Consider the following 26,679-nt stretch of genomic DNA (forward strand, 5'->3'; position numbering starts at 1 on the left):
ATTGCAAGCAAATTTGGCATATTTCAGATTACAAAGTGAACACATATAGCACACAATTCTGATAATATTTATGTTAAAGAAGACATAATTTTATTTTTGTTTATTTATTTTTTTTTAGATGGAGTCTCACTCTGTCACTCAGGCTGGGGTGCAGTGGTGTGATCTTGGCTCACTGCAACCTTCACCTCTTAGGCTCACATGATTCTCCTGCCTCAGTCACCCAAGTAGCTGGGATTACAGGCGCATACCACCATACCTGGCTAATTTTTGTATTTTTAGTATAGATGGGGTTTCACCATGTTGGCCAGGCTGGTCTCGAACTCCCAACCTCAGATGATCTGCCCACCTTGGCCTCCCAAAGTGCTGGGGTTACAAGTGTAAGCCACCGTGCCCGGCCAACATAATTTTAAAATAAAGTTATTATAAATAAGTAACAATTAAAATTTACTATATGCTGGGTAATGTTCCAAGTTCCTCTTTGACATTAGTTTCTTTATGAATTTCCTGAGATGAGTAGACATAAAAAATATTCTACACTAGAGGCATTAAACATATGGAGTTCAAATTTCTAAGCTGAGTTTCTTCTAATATAAATTTTTAAAATAAAATTGATAATTATTCTCACATTTAGTAAGATGCTTTGTGCTATGATGAAATGTCAAAGTCTGATTTTCTTTAAGATCACATATGAAAACGCTATTGACTGGAAATTATAAAGATAAAAACATATGACATCTGTCCCTGGTATTTCTGGAATTTCTGAGTGAAATCTCAATTTCTCCACTATTCCTCAAATGATCTGGACATAAGGCACAAACAGAACATTAAAAATAACATACAGGTCTCAGAAAATATGCACAGATTGCTACAGATCTCCAAAAGCAATGGAAGGGCAGTCAGATCATGCAAGCCCTCCCAGGATAAGAAAAGGATTTTGGCTCTAACTGTGAATCCACTAGAAAATCACTGGAGGGATAGGAGAAACCTTTAAGGATTTAAGAACATTATAAGCATAGGCAGAAAATTTTTCTCTGTGGCCACAAGACAAATAAAGCTCAAATTCTCAAGAACCAATTCCAGGACAAACACAGTGACTCATGTCTGTAACCAAAGAACTTTGTGAGGCCAAGGCAGAAGGATTGCTTGAGTTTGAGACCAGCCTGGGCAACATAGTGAGACCTCATTTCTACTTAAAAAATAAACAAAATTAACCAGGTGTGATGGCACATGCTTGTAATCCCAGCTACTTGGCTGACTGAGGGGAGAAAATTGCTTGAGACCAGGAGGTCAAGGCTGCAGTGAGCTGAGATTATGAGACTCCAGCTTGGGTGACAAAGCAAAACCCTGTTTGAGAAAAAAAGAATCAGTTCCATTGCAGCAGAGCTTCCTAAGCTACATTTAAAACTTTGGTTTTCCACTGAACTTTGGACCTCACACATGTGTTATCTGTTCATTCCTTCCCACCCATCAGGATTTATGGCAATTGTCTCCGCTCTTTTTACATTCCATGTATATTCCTGTTGCTGTACAAAGTAACCAGGTCTTGTTTAAAGACTGTCCATTACACCCATTCATATTTTCCACAATATTAACTGGACTCAGAAAAACAAACAAACAAACAAACAAAAAACCTCCCATTATATCTCTCAGGAGAAAATTAGAACAATAGAAGATGTGTTTAAAATTTTATCTTTCTCCAGGACTGACTGTAGACTAGATTCCATCTCCCCTACATGGTGCATTATAGGAAATGATGAAGTAATGAAGAAAACAGTTTATTTCTGCTAAGAAGAAGGTTGATGCTTGTTATATTACTAGAGAAATTGGAATACCACAGAAAGTAAACAAAGAAATCACAATATTACAGGATTTGAAAAAGGAATGAAAAAAAAAAAAACTCTTCAATTCAAAAAACACACACAGGCGGGGAGCAGTGGCTCAGGCCTGTAATCCCGGCACTTTGGGAGGCCGAGGCGGGCGGATCACCTAAGGTCAAGAGTTCGAGATCAGCCTCGGCAACACGGTGAAACTCCGTCTCTACTAAAAATACAAAATTAGCCTGGTGTGGTGGCACATGCCTGTAATATCATCTACTCGGGAGGCTGAGGTAGGAGAATCGCTTGAACCTGGGAGGCGGAGCATGCGGTGAGCCGAGGTTGTGCCATTGCACTCCAGCCTAGGCAACAAGAGTAAATCTCCGTCTCACCAAAAAAAAAAAAAAAAAACCACCAAAAAACAAAAACAAACAAACAAAAAACCATACATACAGAAGTCCAGAGAAGATATACCTGAGGATATGTTCATAAAGCATCCAGAATTGATAGCCTGGCTGACTGCTGTGAGTATTGCCCTATAATAAGCCAGCCTATAAATACTACATTAGACAGCTGTTTCATAAATAACCAAGTTTCATCAAAAGATCACTGCACATATAGAGAAACCAAAAAACTTGTCCCCTTGAAAGAAAAAAAATGAATCTCTAGAAATTGACCTTTAAGAAATAAAAATCTTAGGCTGGGCACGGTGGCTCACACCTGTAATCCCAGCACTTTGAGAGGCTGAGGCAGGCAGATCACGAGGTCAGGAGTTTGAGACCAGCCTGACCAACACAGCGAAACCCCATCTCTACCAAAAGTATAAAAATTAGCCAGGCGTGATGGTGGGTGCCTGTAATCCAAACTACTCAGGAGGCTAAGGCAGGAGAATCGCTTGAACCCGGGAGGCAGAGGTTGCAGTGAGCTGAGATCGTGCTATTTCACTCCAGCCTGGGCAATAGATTGAGACTCCGTCAGAAAAAAAAAAAAAAACTAAGATAATAATACAGACTTTCCAAGATAAACAAAATCTGAGTGTGTTCTTCACAACTAGTACAGTACTAGAAGACATGTTAAAGGGAGTCCAATATGTTGAAAAGTGAAATAATGCAGGACAGTGTCATAAAACCATAGGTAAATATAACACTCTTTTTAAAGGGAAATATTTAGACAGATAAAAAATTTGCTACTCTTATAATCATGGTGCATACGGCTTTTAAAATGTTACAGAATTTGAAAAAAATAAAAAACAGCATAAATGTTTGTTGATAAGAAATAAAATATTTGTGACAATAATACAATGGCAGATGTAAAGATGTATAGTTATGATTTAATTGAAGTAACCTTATTAGAATAAAATATAGCTATAAATTTAATGTTTTATGTACTTTGCATTTCTTAAGATGATCATAATAAAAACTTACAGAAAGTATAACAAAAAAAGAGAAAGGAATCAAAGCATGTCACTACAAAATCACCAAAAAAAAATGAAGACAGAGAGCAAATGAAGAAAAACATATCCACAGGAAACACAGAAAAGAAATACAAACCAAATGGTAATAGTAACTTTTCCATTAGAGATTATGTTATTTATAAATGGACTAAAATCTTTAATGAAAATAAATACAACAGCTAAAGGAATTAACAACAAACAAAATGTTACAATATGCTTTCCACAATAGGGTCATATTAGCTCTCAGGAGTTAAATAGGCCGAAAGTATCAGGATGGAAAAACATATTCCATGCAAATAATAACCACAATTTGGTAAGGTAGTCATAATTATACTAGACAAAATACATATTAAGTAAACAACTGTCACAGGAGACTAAGATTGTCATTTCATAATGGTAAAAAAGAAGAGAGACAGAGATGGAGCAAGATGGCTGATTAGAGCCCTCTAGCAATCATCCCATGTAGGAACACCAAATTGAACAACTATTCACACAAGAAAGCACCTTCACGACAACCAAAAATTATGTGAGTAATTACAGTACCCGGTTTTAACAAAATAGAGGCACTGAAGAGGGAAAGACAGTCTAGAATTTTCTACACCACTTATCCCTCATTTCTCAGCAGTAATATGCGGCACAAAGATAATTTGTATGCTTAGGGGAAGGGGAGCAAGGGATTGTTGAACTTTGCATTGAAACTCAGTGCTGCCCTGTCTTAGTAGGAAGTAAACCAAGGCAGAATTTGGCCACTGCCCATGACGGGAACACTTTGATCAGCCCTAGACAGAGAAAATTATTTATCCCAGCACTTGGTACCTGAGTTGTTGCTAGCCCCTCAGGCTAAAGTGCTCTAGAATTTTAAGTAAATATAAAAGGCAGTCTAGGTGGGGCACAGTGGCTCACGCCTGTAATCCCAACAGTTTAGGAGGCCAAGGCGGGTGGATCACGAGGTCAGCAGTTCAAGACTAGCCTGACCAACATGGTGAAACCCCATCTCTACTAAAAATACAAAAATGACCGGACGTGGTGGCACGTGCCTGTAATCCTAGTTACTCAGGAGGCTGAGGCAGGAGAATTGCTTGAACCTGGGAGGCAGAGGTTGCAGTGAGCCGAGATCACATCATTGCACTCCAGCCTGGGTGACAGAATGAGATTTCGTCTCAAAAAAAAAAAACAAAAAACCTGGCAGTCTAGATCTGTGTCCTCCCTCTGCCCACTTGCAATGCATTTCATCTGAAGATAGGCTCAGAATGGGATGGAAATTGCAATGTCTCAGTGTCTTGTCAGTTGTTTCCCCTGGCTGTGTCTAGTCAGTCATCTTGGCTCCGAGTTGAAACTTAGTCTTTTAACGAAACAGACTGTATTAGTGCATTCCCACAATGTTATAAAAGTACTAACCAAGACTGGGTAATTTGTAAACAATGGAGGTTTAATTGACTTACGGTTCTGCATGGCTGGGGAGGTTTCAGGAAACTTATAATCACGGTGAAAGCAGAAGTAGGCATGTCTTACATGGCAGCAGGTGAGAGAGAGCATGGAAGAACAGGGAAAACTGCCTTATAAGACCATCAGGTCTCATGAGAATTCACTATCCCAAGAACAGCATGGGGAAAACTGCCCCTATAATCAAATCATTTCCCACCAGGTCTCTTCGTAAACACCTGGGGATTACAATTCAAGATGAGATATGAGTGGGGACGCAAAGCCTAACTATATCCTTCCACCTCTGGCCTCTCCCAAATCTCATGTCCCTTTGACATTTTAAAACAAATCATGCCTTCACAACTGTCCCCCAAAGTCTTAATTTATTCCAGCATTAACCCAAAAGTCCAAGTCCAAAGTCTCATCCGAGACAAGGAAAGTCTTTTCTGCTCAGCAGCCTGTAAAATTAAAAGCCAGCGCCTGTAGTCCCAGCTACTCAGGAGGCTGAGGCAGGAGAATGGCGTAAACCCGGGAGGCGGAGCTTGCAGTGAGCTGAGATCCGGCCACTGCACTCTAGCCTGGGTGACAGAGCGAGACTCCGTCTCAAAAAAAAAAAAAAAAAAAAAAGCCACTTAGTTACTTCCAAGATACAATGGAGGTACAGGCACTGGATAAATGCTCCCATTCCGAATGGGAGAAATTAGCTAAAACAAAGGGGCTACAGGCCACATGCAAGTCTAAAATCCAATGGGGCAATCATTAAATCTTAAAGCACTGAAATAATCTCCTTTGACTTCGTGTCTCACATCCAGGTCACGCTGATGAAAGAAGAGGTGGGCTCCCACAGCCTTGAGGAGCTTCACTCCTATGGTTTCACAGGGTACAGCCCCTGCACCCTGGCTACTTTCACAGGCTGGCATTAAGTATCTTTGGCTTTTTGAGGTGCATGGTGCAAGCTGTTGGTGGATCTAGCATTCTAGGGTCTGGAGGATGGTGGCCCTCTTTTCACAGCTCCACTGGGCAGTACCCCAGTGCTGACTCTGTATAAGGGCTCCAACCCCAAATTTCCCTTCCACACTGCCGTAGCAGAGGTTTGCTATGAGGGGTCCACCTCTGCAGTGAGCTTCTGTCTAGACATCTAGGCATTTCCAGGCATTCTCCGAAAGCTAGGGGGAGGTTCCCAAACCTCAGTTCCTAACTTCTGTGCACCTGCAGACCTACCACCACATGGAAGCTACCAAGGATTGGGGCTTGCACCCTCTGAAAAAATGTCCCAAGTTGTATGTTGGCATCTTTTAGTCATGGCTGGGACAGAATGCACCATGTCCTGAGGCTGCACACAACAGGGGAGCCCTGCACCCAGCCCACAGAACCATTTTTCTGTCCAAGGTTTCTGGGCCTGTGATGGGAGGGGCTGCTGTGAAGTTCTCTGACATGTCCTGGAGACATTTTTTCCATTGTCTTGGCTCCTTGTTACTTTTGCAAGTTTCTGCTGCTGGCTTGAATTTCTTCCCAGAAAATGAATTTTCCTTTTCTACTGCATCTTAAGGCAGCACATTTTCCAAACTGTTATGCTCTGCTTCCCTTTTAAACATACGTTCTTGGCTGGGGATGGTGGCTCACGCCTATAATCCCAGCACATTAGGAGGACGAGGCAGGTGGATCATTTGAGGTCAAGAGTTCAAATCATCCTGGCCAACATGGTGAAACCCTGTCTCTACTAAAAATAAAAAAGTTAGCCAGACAGTAGTGGCTTATGCCTGTAATCCCAGCTACTCGGGAGGCTGGGGCAGGAGAATTGTTTGAACCTGGAAGGCAGAGGTTGTGCTGAGCCAAGATTGTGCCACTGCAATCACTCTGAGCAATAGAGTGTCTGAAAAATAAATAAATAAATAAACAAACAAACAAACAAACATAATTTCCAATTTTATGTTTTAAATTTATTTTTTTTGAAACGGAGTCTCCCGCTGTTGCCCAGGCTGCAGTGCAACGGTGCCATCTGGGCTCACTGCAACCTCCACCTCCCAGGTTCAAGCAATTCTCCTGCCTTAGCCTCCTGAGTAGCTGGGACTACAAGCGCCCACCACCACGCTCAGCTAACTTTTGTCTATATAGATATATACATTTTTTTTTTTTTGAGACAGATTCTCACACTGTTGCCCAGGCTGGATGGTGCAGTGGCATGATGTCGGCTCACTGCAAGCTCCGCCTCCAAGGCTCACGCCATTCTCCTGCCTCAGCCTCCCGAGTAGCTGAGACTCCAGAGGTGCACCACCATGCCCGGTTAATTTTTTTTTTTTTTTTTTGTACTTTTACTAGAGATGGAGTTTCACCATTTCAGCCAGGATGATCTCGATCTCCTGACCTCGTGATCCACCTGATTCAGCCTCCCAAAGTGCTGGGATTACAGGCATGAGCCACTGCGCCCAGCCTAATTTTTGTATTTTTAGTGGAGACAGAGTTTCGCCAAGTTGGCCAGGCTGGTCTTGAAATCCTGACCTCAGGTGATCCACCTGCCTCAGCCTCTCAAAGTGCTGGGAGGTTCCGATTTTAAATAATCTCTTTGTGAATGCATAAAACTGAATGCTTTCAGAATAACCCAGGTCACATTTGAATGCTTTGATGCTTAGAAATGTCTCCCACCAGATATCCTAAATCATCTCTCTGAAGTTCAAAGTTTCACACCATCTCTAGGGCAGGGGCAAAATACCACCAGCCTCTTTGCTAAAACATAGCAGGAGTGACCTTTACTCTAGGTCCCAATAAGTTTCTCATCTCCATCTGAGACCACCTCAGCCGGGACTTCATTGTTTAAATCACTATCAGCATTTTGGTCAAAATCGTTCAACAAGTCTCTAGGAAGCTCCAAACTGTCCCACAGCTTCCTGTCTTCTTCTGAGCTCTCCAAATTCCTACAACCTCTGCCCACTACCCAGTTCCATAGTCATTTCAACATTTTCAAGTATCCTTATAGCGGTACCCTATTCTACACAGTACCAATTTCCTGTATTAGTTCATTTTCACACTGCTATAAAGATACTACCTGAGGCTAGGTGCAGTAGCTCATGCCTGTAATCCCAGTACTTCGGGAGGGTCAGGCAGGTGGATCACCTGAGGTCAGGAGTTTGAGAGCAGCCTGGCCAACATGGCAAAACCCTGTCTCTACTAAAAATACAAAAATTAGCTGGGCATGGTGGCATACACCTGTAGTCCCAGGGAATCAGGAGGTTGAGGCAGGAGAATCACTTGAACTTGGGGAGTGGAGGTTGCAGTGAGCCAAGATCATACCACTGCCCTCCATCCAGGGTGACAGAGTGAGACCCTATCTCAAAAACCAACCAACCAAACAAACAAACAAAAAATACTACCCAAGACTGGGTAATTTCTTTTTTTTCTTGAGACGGAGTTTCGCTCTTTAGCCCAGGCTGGAGTGAAGTGGTACAGTCTTGGCTTACTGCAACCTCCACCTCCCGGGTTCAAGTGATTCTCCTGTCTCAGCCTCCTGAGTAGCTGGGATTACAGGCACCCTCTACCATGTCTGACTAATTTTGTATTTTTAGTAGAGATGGGACTTCGCCATGTCAGCCAGGCTGGTCTCAAACTTGACTTCAGGTAATCCACCCACCTCAGCCTCCTAAAGTGCTAGGATTACAGGCATGAGGCACCGCCCCTGGCCAAGACTGGAAAATTTATAAACAAAGTTTAATTGACTCATAGTTCCACATGGCCAGGAAAGCCTCACGAAACTTACAATCACAGCAGAAAAGGAAGCAGGGACATCTTACATAGTGACAGGTGAGAAAGGCTTTGCAAGGGCAGGGAAAACTGCCTTATCTCTGATAAACATCATTATAAAAATCCTCAAGAGAATACTAGAAAATCAAATTTAACAACACATTAAAAACATCATTCAACTTCCTCTCAAGCTTGGCATTCAGTCGGTGGGGACCCACGGATTCAACATGCATGTCAAGATGTGTTATTTCTGTTTGGGGCCCATCTATTCTGGCCATGGCATGATGTTCATCCGCAATGATTGCAAGGTGTTCAGATTTTGTAAATCTAAATGTCACAAAAACTTTAAAAAGAAGTGCAATCCTCGCAAAGTTAGGTAGACCAAACCATTCCGTCTGAAAAGCAGCTGGTAAAGACCTTACAGTGGATAGTTCATTTGAATTTGAAAAACGTAGAAATGAACCTATCAAATACCAGCGAGAGCTATGGAATAAAACTATTGATGCAATAAAGAGAGTTGAAGAGATCAAACAGAAACATCAAGCTAAATTTATAATGAACAGATTGAAGAAAAAGAAAGAGCTACAGAATGTTCAGGATATCAAAGAAGTCAAGCAAAACATTCATCTCATCCGAGCCTTGCAGGCAAAGGGAAGCAGCTGGAAGAGAAAATGGTACAGCAGTTACAAGAGGATGTGGACATGGAAGACATTTCTTAAAAATCTCTGTAACCATTTATATACATTTGAAAATGTCCTTAGAGAATTGGAACTGCTAAATTATTGGTTTATTTTTTACATAATGTCACTTAAATGAAAAGTGATTAAAATATATCTTTCCTACATTGTTATCTACAAAACATCAGATATTACGGATGTCAGACTGCATCCAGTGTTAAATCTTCACTGATAGATGTACTTATTTAAATCATGAAAATTCTACTTATAACTATAGAAGTGAATTGTGGACGTAAAATGGTTATGCCATTTGGACAGTGGCACTAGGTAGCATTTGCAATTATAACTAATGGCAAAAATTCATGGCTAGTGATGTATAAACGGAGCCTCGCTGTGTTACCCAGGCTGGAGTGCAGTGGCGAGATCTTGGCTCACTGCAAGCACCACCTCCCGGGTTCACGCCATTTTCCTGCCTCAGCCTCCGAGTAGCTGGGACTACAGGCGCCCGCCACCGCGCCCGGCTAATTTTTTTTTGTATTTTTAGTGGAGACAGGGTTTCATCGTGTTAGTCAGGATGGTCTCGATCTCCTGACCTCGTGATCCGCCCGACTCGGCCTCAAAAAAAAAAAAAAAAAAATTTCTTTGCAGTAAAATATTCCCTTTATTAATGTTATAAAAGGGGGATATGGCTGGGCACTGTGGCTCACGCCTGTAATCCCAGCACTCTGGGAGGCAGAGGCAGGCAGATCACCTGAAGTCAGGAGTTCGAAATCAGCCTGGTCAACATGGTAAAACTAAAATTAGTCTCTACTAAAACTACAAAAAATTAGCCAGGTGCAGTGGTGGGCACCTGTAATCCCAGCTACTCTGGAGGCTGAGGCAGGAGAATCACTTGAACCCAGGAGGTGGATGTTGCAGTTAGCCGAGATCGCCCCATTGCACTCCAGCCTGGGCGACAGAGTGAGACTTTGTCCCAAAAAAAAAAAACAAAAAAAAAAACAAAAAGTGGGGAGCAGATACAAGGAACTAACAATTTGTATGACCGTGTCAAATATTATTTTGATTTTAGTATACCCTGTTTTAGTTTATTTGCATCTTAGAAAGCATAATGGCATTGTTCGATGAAGTCTAATTATGCTGGACTGTTTTGACCTGATTTAACCATTCTGATAGATAGTTGTGGAAGTTGGGGATGAGAACTAATAATCTTTGCCTGGAATGGCACTACGCTCTAGAATTTTCACTTTGGAGAATACTCAGTTCTAACTTGTGATTCCTAGTAGAACAAACTTTATTCTTCTAACCTAGCAATGATCTAGAAGCAGAGGAATCCCAGTGCCTTTTAAAAGTTATTATGTAGTTTTCTTAAAAAAAAAAAAATCCTGTTTTTGTAAAGTAGAATTTATGGGTACAACATCTGTTCATTATTTGCACATAAAATAAAACCATTTTAAAAGAAAATAAATAAATAAATAAATAAAAAGATCATTCATCATGACCAATTGGAATTTATTTGAGAGATAAAAAGATGGTTCAACATATACAAATCAATCAATGTGATACATTATATGAATATAATTGAAGACAAATCCTTATGAATATTTTAAGTAATGCTTAAAATACATGTGATAAAATTTAACATTGCTTCATAAGAAAACCCTAAAAAAATAGGTATAGAAAGAACATATTTCACCATGACAAAGTCCATATATGATAGAACCACGTCTCAATTATATTAAATGGGGAGAAACTGAAAGTCTTTCCTCTAAGATTTGGAACAAAAGAAGGATGCTTACTTTCACCACTCTAATTCAATATAGTCAGGGAAGCTGTAGCTACAGCAATCAGACAAGAGAAAGAAATAAAGGGCATTTAAATAAGGAAGAAATAAATCAAAGTAATATTGTGTGCAGATGATATAATCTTACATTTGGAAAACCTAGTCTCCATCAAAACAAACCATTAGAACTAATTAAAACATTTAGTAAAATTGCAGCACACAAAATCAAAATGTAGTAGCACACAAAATCAAAATGTAGTAGCATTGTGGCCTGGCACGGTGACTCAAGTCTGTAATCCCAGCACTTTGGGAGGCCAAAAGGGGCAGATCACTTGAGGTCGGAGTTCGAGACCAGCCTCGCCAATATGGCAAAACCCCATCTTTATGAAAAATTCAAAAATTAGCTGGGTGTGGTGACAGATGCCTATAATCTCAGCTACTTGGGAGGCTGAGGCAGAAGAATTGCTTGAACCCAGGAGGCAGAGGCTGCAGTGAGCTGAGATCGCACCACCACACTCCAGCCTGGGTGAAAGAGCAAGACTCCGTCTCAAAATAACAATAATAATAATAATAATAAAAACTCCATCTCAAAAAAAATTAGTAGCATTTCTAAATGCCAAAAGTGAATAATCTGAAAAAGAAATTAAGCATGTCATCCCATTTACAATAGCAACAAATAGAAAGAAATACCCAAGAATAAACTAAACCAAAGAAACAAGAAGATCTCTATAATGAAAACTATAAAACAGAAGAATGCAAAGATACTCAATTTTTATGGACTGGAAGAAACAATACTGTTAAAATGTTCCTATTACCCAAAGCAATGTAGAGATTTGATGCAATTTGTATCAAAATACCATGACATTTTTCACAGAAACAGAAAAAAAGATTCCAAAATGTATACTGAACAATAGACCCGGAACAACTAAAGCCATCATGAGCAAAAGGACAAAATCAGAAATTATATTACCTGACTTCAAATTATACTACAGAACTATAGTAACCCAAACAGCATGGTTCTGGTATAAAATCAGACACATAGACTAACAGAACAGAATAGAGAACTCAGACAAAAATGTGTATATCTACAGTGAACCTATTTTCAACAAAGGTGGCAACAACATACATTGGCAAAGGGACAGTCTTGTCAATAAATGATGCTGAGGAAAAAAATACCCATATGCTGAAAAATAAAACTAGATCTCTATTTCTTGGCATATACAAAAATAAAAGCAAAATGGGCTAAAGACTTAGATCTAAGACCTGAAACTATGAAGCTACTAAAAAATCCTAAAACATTAGGGAACCTCTCCAGGACACTGGACTGATCAAAAATTTCTTGAATAGTACCTCACAAGCACAGGCAACCAAGCAAAAATGAACAAACAGGGCTGGGCACGCTGGTTCATGCCTGTAATCCTAGCACTTTGGGATGCTGAGGTGGGTGGATCACCTGAGGTCAGGAGTTCAAGACCAGCCTGGCCAACATGGCAAAATCCCATCTCTACTAAAAATACAAAAATTAGCCAGCCACGGTGGCACACACCTGTAATCTCAGCTACCTGGGAGGCTGAGGAAAGAGAATCACTTCAACCTGGGAGGCGGATGTTGTACCACAACCTGGGAGGCGGAGGTTGTACCACAGCCGAGACTGCGCCATTGCACTCCAGCCTGGGCAACAAGAGCAAAACTCTGTCTCAAAAAAAAAAAAGAAAAAAAAAGGAACAAACAGGATCACAGCAAATTAAAAAGCTGCTGCACTGCAAAGAAAACAATTAACAAAGTGAAGAGAACACCCACAGTATGGGAAAACTATTTGCATAGTATCTATATGACTAGTGACTAATAACAGGAATATATAAGGTACTTAAAAATGCTATGGAAAAAATGCTATAATTCCATTAAGGTTGGATAAAATGATTGTTTCTCAAAGGAAGACATACAAATGACAAACAGGTATATAATAAGGTGCTCAGCATCATTGATTGTAAGAGAAATGCAAATCAAAACTACAATGAGATATCATCTCTACATTTTAGATATCCAGCTAAAATGACTTTTCCCCAAAAGACAGGCAATAATACATGTTGCTGAAAGTGTGAAGAAAAGTGAACTCTCATACACTGTTTCTGGGAATATAAATTAGTACAGTGACTATGAAGTACAGTATGGAGTTTCATTAAAGAACTAAAAATAGGACTACCATATGATCCAGCATTCACACTTCTAGGTATACATACTAAAAAATAAAAATAATTAATATACCGAATAGATATCTGGCCTCCCATGTTTACTGCAGCACTATTCCCAATAGCAAAGTTTTGGGATCCACTTAAGTATGCATCAACAGAGAAATGAATAAAGAAAATATACTACATACACACACACAATATAGTACAACTTAGCCATGAAAAATGAGATTCTGTCATTTACAACAAAGTGGATAGAATTGGAGGATATTATATTAAGTAAAATAACTCAGGTACAGGAAGACAAAAACTGCATGTTCTCACTTATTTGTAGGATCTAAGAATTAAAACAACTGAACTCATGGAGATAAAGAGTAGATTATAGTTATCAGAGGCAGAGAAGGGTAGTGAGGAGGGATGATTAATGAGTACAAAAATGTAATTAGAATGAGTAAGAGCTAGTATTTGATAGCACAACAGTGTGACTACAGTCAGCAATAACTTATTGTATGTTTCAAAATAACTAAAAAAGTATAATTGGAATATTCATGATACAAAAAAATAGTAAATGCTGGAGGTGATGTATATCTCATTTACCCTGGTGTCATTATTAAACACTTTAGGCCTGTTAAAAAAAAAAAAACTCAAGAAACACATTAACATATACACTTACTATGTATCCACAAAATTAAAAAATAAAAAAAGATCTATTTACCAGGAATCTATAACAGTTACATAAATTTACATAAATTTACATATTTATGTGTGTATATTACACGAAATATTGACAGAAGTGAAGTAAGAAATACATAGCAACACAATAATTATGCACTTCTAGACCAGACCTCACTTTCAATAATGAATAGAAAAATCAAATATAAGGTCAATCAAAAAAACCAGAAAACTTGAACATTATAGGCAAATAGACCTAATAAACATGTACAAAACTCTCCAGTCAAAACTGGCAGAATACACAATATTCTCAATTGCACATGGCAAATTCTGTTAGGATACATAACAAGACATATAAAATTGTAAAAGACTGAAATCATGAAATATATCTTCTCTGACCAAAATAAAATGAAACTAGACATTAAAAGAAGAAAAAGTGGCAAATCCAAAATTACTTGGAATTATTTAAACACATGCTTGAACATATTTTTGTTCAAGGGTAAAATAATTTAATATTTTTAAGATTTTAATACTACCAAGAGTTATGTACAACTTCAACTTTATATCTATCAAAACCCCAATGGTACTTTTTTGCGGAAATATTTTTAGAATCCTAAAATTTCTTTTAGGGACAATGACTAGGCAAGTATTCCCAAAAAAACAAGAACAAAGAGGCATTACACTTCCTGGTTTCAAAACATGTAACAAAGCTACAGAAATAAAAACAAGGTGGTACTGACATAAAGACAGATAATTGTATAAGGGAACAGAATAGAAAGCCCAGAATAGAAAGCTCTTTTGCATGTGATCAACTGAACTTCCACAATGTTGCCACAATCACCCAATGGGGAAAGAAGAGTCTTTAACAAATAATGTTGAAAACTGAATATCTTCATTAAAAACACCACAAACTTGGATCCTTTCCTTTCTCCAGATACAAAACAATCTTTTAAATGGATTAACTAAACATAAAAAACATAAGTAATGAAATTCTTAGAAAAAATATAGGAGAAAATATGACATCAGTCTTAGCACTTGTTTATGTATGGAATTAAATGTATAAGTAACAAAGAGCAGAAAAATGGGAGTATATCAAATTCCAAATTTCTACACATCAAAGGAAATGGTGAAGTAGAAAAAGGTAAAAATATTTGCAAATCACATATTTGATTGGTATTAGTACCAAGAACATATAAACAATTCCTAAAACTCAACAACAAAAAAATGAAGAACAAAATTAAAAATGAGAACAAAATTGAACTGAAATTTCTTGAAAAATATGCAAATGGCCAATAAGCATTTGAAAGGATGATTTACAAACATGCAAAGCAGAATACAATGAGATATTATCTCACACCAATTAGAATAATCACTACAAAAAAATCTGTCAAGAATGTGGAGAAATGAGAGAGAACATTTGTAATCTGCTGGTGGGGAAATATGACTCTGCCAGTATAAAAAACAACATGGAGGTTTTTCAAAAAATTAAAAATGGAATTGTCATAGTATTCAGCAATTCCACATCTAAGTATGCATACAAAATATAAGACACATAACCTGGAAGAGATATCTGCACACACACAATATTTGTTTATTACAGCAATGTTTACAAAATCCAAAAGATAGAAGCAACCCAGATGTCCCTAATGAGCAATTAAAAAAATGTGGCATATACAAATATATATATATGCCAAATATATATACTCACATATGTGCACTATAGTGAGTATATATATATACACACAACATATGTATACACACACATATACACACAATAGTGTAATTCAGCCTTTAAAAAGGAAATTTGATCACATTCTCTAAGAATAAATCTTGAGAATGTTAACTGAAATAAGCCAGTAACAAAGTGACAGATAGTGTATGATTTCATTTTTATGAAATATGTTAGTAGTCAAATAGAAACATAAAGTAGAATGGCATTAGTCAAGGGGTAGAGAGAAGGTGAAATAGGCAGTTGTTATATAAAGGTGAAATAGGCAATTATTATATAAAGTGTTGCAAGATGTAAACATTCTAGAGGTCTTTTGCATAAAAAATGTGACTATACATAACGCAACTGAAACATACACTTAAAAAGATCAAGGCTGAGGTGGTTGAATCACCTGAGGTGGGGAGTTTGAGACCAGCCTGGCCAACATGGTGAAACCTTGTCTCTACTAAAAATACGAAAAGATTAGCTGGGCGTGGTGGTGCACGCTTGTAATCTCAGCTACCCGGGGGCTGAGGCAGGAGAATTGCTTGAACCCAGGAGGTGGAGGTTGCAGTGAGCCAAGATTGTGCCACTGCACTCCAGGCTGGGCGACAGAGGAAGACTCCATTTCAAAAAAAAAAAAAAAAGATTTAAGATGGTAAATTTGATGTTATGTTCTTTACCACAATATTTTTCTTAAAGGATAACTAAAAAAATCAGTTATAAAGCTATCCAAAAATCACCTTCAAATCACGAAAGTGTTTCACATAGATAAAATATAGATTCATCAATAAACACATCGTAAAATTAAGATGATTTTCCTGACTACTCACCTAGACAAGAAAAAAAAAACATAAAATATCAGCCAAGAAAAAACATATAAGATAAGCTGTGAACAAAGTTGGGGTCATATTTATAGACACAACATGCACATTCATATGTGCAATTTAAGAATGACAGCCATCTGACTGATTCATTTTCTAATTAAGCCCCACATTGACTTAAATTGCATATATAGAGTTGCAAATTGTCATCCAAAGTTATAATGCATAAGTAAAACCAAAAACACAATAAACTGATGTCAAGGAATCTACCCTAAAAGAGAAACCCAGTAATATGAATTGTACAACAAAAATAAGAGAAATATTTACCCACAAAATTCTGCATGCTACATTGATGTACTATTAAAAAATAATTTTGCTAGATAACTACAGTGTTCAAATGTGCTTGTGCACTTCTGGAGTGGACACATTTGCAATAATTGGTGTCTACTGTATGGCAGTAAATTTTTTTTCTTTTTTATAATTTTTTTGTGAGACAGAGTCTTACTCTGTCACCCAGGCTGGAGTGCAGGGGCACCAGCTCGGCTCACTGCAACTGCCGCCTCCTGGGTTCAAGCAATTCTCCTGCCTCAGCCTCCCAAGTAGCTGGGATTACACGTGCGTGCCACCACGCCTGGCTAATTTTTGCATTTTTAGTAGAGATGTGCTTTTACCATGGTGATTAGGCTGGTCTCAAACTCCTGACCTCAAGTGATCCACCTGCCTCGGCCTCCCAATTTGCTAGGATTACAGGCATGATAGTCACCGCGACTGGTCCTTTTTATTCTTTCTTTCTTTTCTTTCTTTCTTTTCTCTCTCTCTCTCTTTCTTCCTGGTTTTCTTTCTTCCTTTCTCTCTCTCTCTCTTTCTTTCTTAACATGTATGAGACCAATCATCCCTGGTTGCTACAGGAGAATAACAGGTATAGTTAAGAAACAACTTTATTTTATTTATCTTTTTTTGAGATGGAGTCTCGCTCTGTCGCCCGTGGTACAATCTCGGCTCACTGCAACCTCCGCCTCCCGGATTCAAGCAATTCTCCTGCCTCAGCCTCCCAAGTAGCTGGGATCACAGGTGACTGCCACCATGCCTGGCAATTTTTTGTATTTTTAGTAGAGATGGGGTTTCACCATGTTGGCCAGGCTGGTCTTGAACTCCTGACCTCAGATGATCCACCCACCTAGGCCTCCCAAAGTGCTGGGAATACAGACATGAGCCACCATGCCCGGCCAAGAAACAACTTTATTTTGAGCACAGGAAATGACAACAGCACTTAACAGCTATATCATAGTCTAAATCCTGCTTTGGCAGTAAAATTTTCCAGAAAATGCACTACAGTCATTCGGAAAATGCTCTAATAAGAAATAGCATTTAAAGACGGTAAAGATAATTTGTTACCATTAATATACTGATGCTATTTTTACACAAAATTAAAAGTCTGCAATTCAGTCTTTAGAAGCAAATTCAGTCTTTAGAAGCAAAAAAAAAAAAAAAAGCCTTAGACGTCTAAATAAAGTAAAAATGTGTATGTTGAAATATGAGTCACTTGCATATAAAATAAAAATTTTGGAATAAATTATATAATAATTTAGATATTGGTTGAGAAAATGAAAATCTTGATTTATTTTTGGCTACTATAAAACTTACAAATGAACATTTTAATAAATAAGGAGTGCCTAGTATCTAATAAACTTCTTACATAACATGTAAATTACAGTATATTGTTCTGAACGTTTGAATCTAAAATTATAGACAAATTTGAAAGAGAGAAAAATAGAAAGTGAAACCCTATTGCGAGAGTGACATCAGCAAGAATGTGGAACTCTTCTTAAACTCTTCTTAAACTCTTGTTTATCCTGCCAGGGCAACAATCATTTTGCTGCCATCCATGGACAAAAGTGCCTTTATGAGAGTTTTGGGATCCAAGGAGAGTATTGTGACACCCTGCAAAAGCCCAAAACTGAGGAGGGCTGTATTGGGAAGGCAGGCCCTCATTCAGGTGGCAAACTTGAGGGCCCCTTATCTTGGTTACAGACCAGAAAATGACTCACTCAACTTGGTCACATTGAGTATTCTGAAGTGACTCTGTAATCATCTCTGATGTCTCCTAGCCACGGTCTAGAAGCAGTCCTTCCCAGAGGCCTCAGGACACTCAGTCATGGTCATGGAGGCGGGCCTACAGAACTTGGCCTTTAGTCTTTACTGTGACCTCTGAAGCAGGTCTGTGACTCAGTTTTAGCCATTTTAGCCACAGTTCATGGACAGTCCTGCCTACTTGCGAACCTACACAGAGACCTGAGGAAATCCTCCCAGGTACTCAAAAGGAGCCACACTCACCTATACATCTTCTAACAGGCCTACCTTATGTGAACCCAACTGCAGAACCCTGCCCTGGTATCTGCCCTACAAAACAAAGTTCTGAAAGCAAAGTCTGCTCAAAATAAGAAAGGATTTACAAAAAGACTACGTTATGTCTAATTCAAATACTTCTATTTTAACATATTACTGAAAATCCTAAGTAGAACAATTTGGCAAGAAAATTTAAAAAGCCATCTGAAATAAAAAGAAAAAAGAAAAATGTCACTGTTTGTAGATGACAAACTCTTACATATAGAAAACAATAAATAGCTGGCGCAGTGGCTCACGCCTGTAATCCCAACACTTTGGGAGGCCGAGGCAGGTGGATCACCTGGGGTTGGGAGTTCGGGACCAGCCTGACCAATATGGAGAAACCCAGTCTCTACTAAAAATACAAAACTAGCTGGGCATAGTGGTGCCTGCCTGTAATGCCAGCTACTTGGGAGGCTAAGATAGGAGAATTGCTTGAACCCCGAAGGCAGAGGTTGCCAGCAGCCAAGATCACGTCATTGCGCTCCAGCCTGGGAAGCAAGAGCGAAACCCCATCTCAAAAAAAAAAAAAAACACGATAAATAGTACACCAAAAAGCTGTTTAACGTAATAAATGCATGCAGTAAATTAGCAGAATATAAAATTAGCATACAAATATCAATTGTTTTCATACACTAACAACAAACTATTCAATGAAAAATTTTTTAAAAATCTCATTTAAAATAGCATTGAGGCTGGGTGAGGTGGCTCACACCTATAATCCTAGCACTTTGGGATGTCAAAGTGGGCAGATTGCCTGAGCTCAGGAGTTCGAGACCAGCCTGGGCAACATGGTGAAACCCCATTTCTACTAAAATACAAAAAAATTAGCTGAGCCTGGTAGCATGTGCCTGTAGTCCCAGCTACACAGAAGGCTGAAGAATTGCTCGAACCTGGGAGGCGGAGGTTGCAGTGAGCCAAGATCATGCCACTGCACTCCAGCCTGGGTGACAGAGCGAGACTCCACCTCCAAAAAAAATAAAAAATAAAATAAATTTTAAAAGCATCAAAATAATACATTTCTTAAAAAGAAATTAAACCAGGTAAAAGACCTTTATGATGAAAAATAAAATATATAATAAAAATTGGAGAATACATAAATGTAAAAGTTGCCACATTTATAGATTGGAAGAATAAATATTGTTAAAGTTTTCACACTATCCAGGGCAATCTATAGACTCAATGAATTTCCTTTCAAAATTCTAGTGACCTATTTCACAGTAATAGAAAATAAAAGCTTAAAATTTATATGAAACTCTAACAGACTTTGAATAGCTAAAGCAATCTTGAGAAAGAAGAAAACAGTTGAAGGCATTATAGTTTCTGATTTCAAACTGTATTTCAAGACTACAGTAATAAAAACATGATGGCATGCACATAAAAGTGGACAAAAGAACCTATGGAACATGGTAGAGGGCCCAGAAAAAAAACCTATTCATATTAGGTCAGTTAATCTTCAATAAGGGTACTAAGAATGCACAATGCAGAAAGTATAGTCTCTTCAATATTTGGTGCTAAATAAACGGATATCTGCAAGCAAAAGCATGGCATTAGACCATTTTTCTTAAATTATGCCCCAAAATTAACTCAATATAAAATAAAGACTTAAATAAAACACGATCCTTTAAAATCCGAAAAGAAAACATATGGTAAACCTCCTCTATGTTGGTCTTGACAGTAATTTTTTGGGAAATGGTACCAAAAGTACAAAAACAAGAGCAAATATAAACAACTTGGACTACATCAAACTTAAAAGCTTCTAAACAGAATACGACAAGAAAAATCACAAGATGGGAGATAATATTTGCAAACCATATATCTGTTAAGTGGTTAATATCCAAAATATATAAATAACTCATACAAATCAAAGGTGAAAACAACAATAATAAATATAATAATAATAACCCAATTTAAAGCTAGGTAAAGGAGGCCCGGCACGGTGGCTCATGCATGTAATCCCAGCACTTTGGGAGGCCGAAACGGGTGGATCACGAGGTCAGGAATTTGAGACCAGCCTGACCAATATGGTGTAACCCCATCTCTACTAAAAATACAAAAATTAGCCAGGTGTGGTGGCACATGCCTGTAACCCCAGCTACTTAGGAGGCTGAGGCAGCAGAATCACTTGAACCCGTGAGGTGGCAGTTGCAGTTGAGCTGAGATTGCACCATTGCTCATGCTTGTAATCCCAGCACTTTGGGAGGCCAAGGAGGGTGGATGTCTCTGTCTCTATTAAACCCTGTCTCTACTAAAAATACAAACATTATCCCATGTGGTGGTGCGCAACTATAATCTCAGCTACTTGGGAGTCTGAGGCAAAAGAATCACTTGAACCCGGGAGGCAGAGGTTGCAGTGAGCCAAGATCATGCCACTATACTCCAGCCTGGGCGACAGAGTGAGACTCTGTCTCAAAAAATAAAAAAATAAAAATAGGTAAAGGAATAAATTTTTTTAGTAAAGACATACAAATGGCTAACAGATATGTGAAAAGCTGCTCGACATGACCAATCATCAGGCAAATGCAAATTAAAATCACAACGAGCTATCATTTCACACTTGTTAAGATGGCTAATATAAAAAAAAATGAGACATGTATGTTACTCAGGTAATGAATATCCTAAAAGTGCTAATTTCACCACTCTGCAATCTATTCATGTAATAAAATTACACTTGTGCTCCCAGAGTTTATACAAAAGAAAAAAGAAAAATATATAACATTTTGAAAAGGGTGTGAAAAAAATTCTGTACTCTGTTAATGAGTTATAAATTGGTAGTCATTACAAAAATCAGTATGGAGATTATTTAGAAAAAAACCCCACAGAACTACCATACATCAATCCCACTTCTGTGTGTATATATATAATCTATAGAAATAAAATTAGTATACTGAGTATTTAGATCCCCGTATTTCTTGCAGCATTATTCAAAATTGCCAAGATATAAAAACAATCTAAATGTTGTTGAATGCTGAATGGATCAAGAAAACATGTTGTATATATACTCAATGAAGTATTATTTAGTCAATCTGACAACATGGATAAACCTGAAGAAAAACATGCTAATTGAAAGAGGAAGATACAAATATTTCTTATTTGTCTCACGTGTATGACGAATCTAAAAGGTTGAACTCCTAGACGCGGGGAGTACAAAGGTGGATACCAGAGCCAAGAGGTAGGAAAAATGGAAGATGTTGTTTAAAGGGTACAAACTTTTAGTTATAAAATAACTAAGGTTTGTGAATCTAATGTACAGCATCATGATTATAGTAGATAATAATGTTTTTGTATACTTGAATACAATAAAGAAAACTATGTAAGATGATACATGCATTCATTAACTTTATTGAATTAATTATTTCACAACTGACCGGGCACAGTGGCTCACGCCTGTAATCCCAGCACTTTGGGAGGCCAAGGTGGGCGGATCACCTGAGGTCAGGAGTTTGAGACCAGCTGGGCTAACATGGTGAAACCCAGTTTCTACTAAAATTACAAAAATTAGGCTGGGCGCAGTGGCTCACACCTGTAATCCCAGCACTTTGGGAGGCCGAGGCAGGTGGATCACCTGAGGTCAGGAATTCGAGACCAGCCTGGCCAACATGGCAAAACCCCATCTCTACTAAAACTACAAAAATTAGCCAGGTGTGGTGGTGGGCGCCTATAATCCCAGCTACTCAGGAGGCTGAGGAAGGCAGAATTGCTTGAACCCAAGAGGCGGAGGTTGCAGTGAGCTGAGACGTGCCATTGCACTCCAGCCTGGGTGACAGAGCAAGATTTCATCTCAAAAAAAAAAAAAAAAAAATTAGTGTGCCTTGTGATCCCACCTACTGGGGAGGCTAAGGCAGAAGAATTGCTTGAACCTGGGAGGCAGAGGTTGCAGTGAGCCGAGATCGCGCCACTGCACTCTAGTTTGAGCAACAAGAGTGAAACTCTGTCTCAAAAAAACAAAAAATTATTTCACAATTTATACACATATTAAACTCATTTAATATGGGCACAGGATGGGCATGGTGGCTTATACCTGTAATCCCAGCACTTTGGGGGGGCCAAGGTAGGCACATCACTTGAGATCAGGAGTTTGAGACTAGTGTGGGCAATATGACAAAATTCCATCTCTACAAAACTAAAATAAAATAAAATAAAGCCAGGTGTGGTGGCTTGCACCTGTACTCCCAGCTATTTGGGAAGCTAAGGTGGGAGGATCAATTGAGCTTAGGAGATTGAGGTTGCAGTGAGGCATAATCACACCAGAGTATTCCAGCCTGGGTAACAAAGCCAGACTCAGTCTCAAAAAAATCATTATATTGTATACAATGGTTATCCAATTTTTATTTGCAGAAAAATCTAAGTTGGCCGGGCGCAGTGGCTCACACCTGTAATCCCAGCACTTTGGGAGGCCGAGGCAGTCAGCAGTTCCAGACCAGCCTGGCCAACATGGTGAAACCTCGTATCTACTAAAAGCTGAGCGAGGCGGCGGGCGCCTGTAGTCCCAGCTACTCGGAAGGCTGAGGCAGGAGAATCGCTTGAACCCAAGAGGCGGAGGTTGCAGTGAGCTGAGACTGTGCCACTGCACTCCACCCTGGACAACAGAGCAAGACTCTGTCTAAAAGAAAAAAGAAAAGAAAAGAAAAGAAAAGAAAAACAGAAAGAAAATAGAGAGTAAAAAGAACTGGCTCTGATGTATATGAGTGACTGGAGTTGTCCAGTAAAAAATTTTTAACACAGAAATACTCTCTAATTTATTCTCTAATGCTGAAGAAGAACGGCAAAAAATCCACTAAACCAGATTAGTGAGTATGCTTTTGTGGATGAGACAGCATAAAATTTAGCACATTAACCCATGCATATATTTTTTTACTGATATATATTTTTTTACATTATACAGGCTAAGTTGTGATTTTTTTATTTTTTTAATTTTTTCAGACGGCGTCTCGCTCTGTCACCCTGGCTGGAGTGCAGTGGTGAGATCTTACCTCACAGCAACCTCTGCCTCCTGGGTTCAAGCAATTCTCCTGCCTCAGCCTCCTGAACAGCTGGGACTACAGGCGCCCAATACCATGCCTGGCTAATTTTTGTATTTTTAGTAGAGACAGGGTTTCACCATGTTGGCCAGGATGATCTCAATTTCCTGACCTTGTGATCCACCCGCCTCGGCCTCCCAAAGTGTTGGGATTACAGGCGTGAGCCACCAAGCCTGGCTGAATATTTCTTATATGAAGAAGTTACGGTCAGTTAGAAGGTATGCCTCAAATTTTAATGTGTAAAACAATGAACTGGAGATCTTATTAAAATGCAGGTTTTGATTCAGAAGATCTGGGCTCAAGCCTGAGTTTCTAAATTTCTAATAAGCTATCCAGTTATGCCAATGCTTTTGGCCCAAGGAGAATATTTTGTCAAATATTAAGTACATGGCAGAGCCTGGGTTTATCCCAGTACACAAAAGTGAGAACTTCCATTTTTCTAAAGCAAGCTATAAGCAAGGAGAATTTGAAAAGAATTGGGAGCCTCCAGATTATATGTGATGATTTATGTACATCAGTTGGTAAATCTCCTAAAGTTACTTATTAATAATAAAGAGAAAAATCATTAACTCTACAGTTAAAAACTCTGTCAGTACTTTATCCAACAGAATAAAATTAACATGAACTGTAATACAAAGAATTGGTATAAGTGCTAATTCACACAGAGGGCACAATATCACTGCTGTGTTTTGTTTTGTTTTGTTTTGTTTTGTTTTGTCTGAGACGGAGCCTTGCTCTGTCGCCAGGCCGGAGTGCAGTGGCACAATCTCGGCTTACTGCAGCCTCCACCTTCCGGGTTCAAGTGATTCTCCTGCCTCAGCCTCCCGAGTAGCTGGGACTACAGGTGCACACCACCACGCCCAGCTAATTTATATATTTTTAGTAGAGACGGGGTTTCACCATGTTGGCCATGATGATCTCGATCTCTTGACCTCGTGATCTACCTGCCTTGGTCTCCCAAAGTGCTGGGATAACAGGCTGAGCCACTGCACCCAGAGCTGTGATATTATTGAACACAAAGAAGTAAATTACAATCTGAATCTAATTATAGATACGTCAGTTTTATTCAAAGATTAAGCTACACACAGAAATCTCCCAGCTTCTGTAATATTTAGTAAATATAATTAATATTTTTCTTTAGCATCATAAAAAGTGTCTTCTAAGTATTCTTTTGTTCAAAACTTTCTAATTCTGGGGGAATTAATGCCATCCTCTTTCTGCGTTTCCTTAATTCTGTTATGCATAGAGCAGATGGAGCATCCAGATGGGACCTAAACAGCATGTGTTCCCTTCACCAATATCTGAGGGCATGACCCTATCCCCAATAGAAATCTTGGGTGTCCACACCTGCTCATGTTGATCTGTCACAAAGAGAACATTCTTTTGAGATAGGGTGTCACTCTGTCATGTAGGCTAGAGTACATTGGCATGATCATGGCTCACTGCAGCCTCAGCATCCTGGGCCTAAGTGATTCTCCCAGCTCAGTCTCCTAAGTAGCTGGGACCACAAGTGTGTGACATCATGTTAGCTAATTTGTTTTATTTTTGTAGAGGCAAGGTTTCCTTATATTGCACAGGCTGGTCTCAAACTCCTTGACTCAAGAGATTCTCTCACCTTGACTTCTCAAAGTGCTGGGGTTACAGGTGTGAGCCAGCATGCCTAGCCAAATGGAACACTTTTAATATTGCATGCAATACATTCATAGTGAGGTTTGGTCATGGTGTGTACAAAGCCTGAATGAAAAGAGTAGAGGGAAGGTTCTGGTATACTGTGGAGAGAAATTTTGCAGGGCTCTTTGACTACCACAGGAAGAAAAGGGGAAAATGTAGCTGAAATAAATAAATAAATAAATAAATAAATAAATAAATAAAACACATTAGGCAGGAATATCACATGTAGAGAAGTAAAGGTTTTTGAGTTCTAAACATGTAACATTCCAGGAAGTGGACACAGCCCCTGAACTTGAACACATTTACCTGAAAACCAGCCATTTTATTCTCTTTTTTACTTCTCTGCGATTCCTTGTCAGATGAGATCCTCTGGAAAAAATAAAACTTGCTTTTTTTTTTTTTTTTTTTTTTTTTTTTTTTTTTTTTTTTTTTTGAGACGGAGTCTCACGCTGTTGCCCAGGCTGGAGTGCAGTGGCGCGATCTCGGCTCACTGCAAGCTCCGCCTCCCAGGTTCCCGCCATTCTCCTGCCTCAGCCTCCTGAGTAGCTGGGGTTACAGGTGCGCACCACCACGCCCAGCTAATTTTTGTATTTTCAGTAGACGCTGGGTTTCACTATGTTGGTCAGCTGGTTTCAAACTCCTGACCTCGTGATCCACCCACCTCAGCCTCCCAAAGTGTTGGGATTACAGGTGTGAGCCACCGTGCCTGGCTGCTTACGTTATTTTAATGCAAAGCTTGGAAAACAACTTAGAAACTATTTTTGCTATTTCCCTTTACAAACCCATATGTAACTGCAGCTAATGTTCCCGGCCAGAACTGGGTCCAGCTGCATGTTCTTGCAACCCAATATCAAGATGCAGACAAACTGGAAAAGAAGAGAGTTTATTTCTGTAACTGGGTACAAGGAGAAAGTCAGAGATAATTCACCAGACCAACTCAAGATTCTAAAGTTCTTCCAGTACTTATATATGTTTCAAACTATATGCCTACGTATAATATTATACTTGCCTAAGTTTATGGGTGATTAATTTTGTTTTAACTAAAATATCAGAGCCCAGAAATGTCCCCTAAATCTACTTAATCTGTGAGGGCCCTGGTACCAGTGTGATTACTTCTGTCCTATCTTACCTATGGTTTGTGTCTGGAGAGTTGCTTCAGAGCCCCAATAAATTTATCTGACCCAAGATGGGTCCTGGTACAAGGAATGTAGGGCTGTCTTTCTTTATTATCTTGACTTGTCTCAAGTTTCAGGAGAAGCCTGGGCAAGATTCTTACCAAACATATGTTTCATTTCTGGCTTTGGTGTCTGGGCATCAATTTCCCTAGG

At 39.0% G+C, this 26,679-nt stretch overlaps 1 protein-coding gene and 1 pseudogene across 1 annotated transcript in view; one reads left to right on the forward strand and one right to left on the reverse strand.

Annotated features, from left to right (window-relative positions):
• The window catches only part of ZNF92 (zinc finger protein 92), a 137,094-nt gene that overhangs the window by 58,415 nt on the left and 52,000 nt on the right, over positions 1-26,679 (reverse strand). The window lies entirely within an intron of this gene.
• LOC708787 (putative ribosome biogenesis protein RLP24 pseudogene) lies at positions 8,652-9,143 on the forward strand (annotated as a pseudogene).

Source organism: Macaca mulatta, chromosome 3 (assembly GCF_049350105.2).
Source record: "Macaca mulatta isolate MMU2019108-1 chromosome 3, T2T-MMU8v2.0, whole genome shotgun sequence".
NCBI lineage: Eukaryota > Metazoa > Chordata > Mammalia > Primates > Cercopithecidae > Macaca > Macaca mulatta.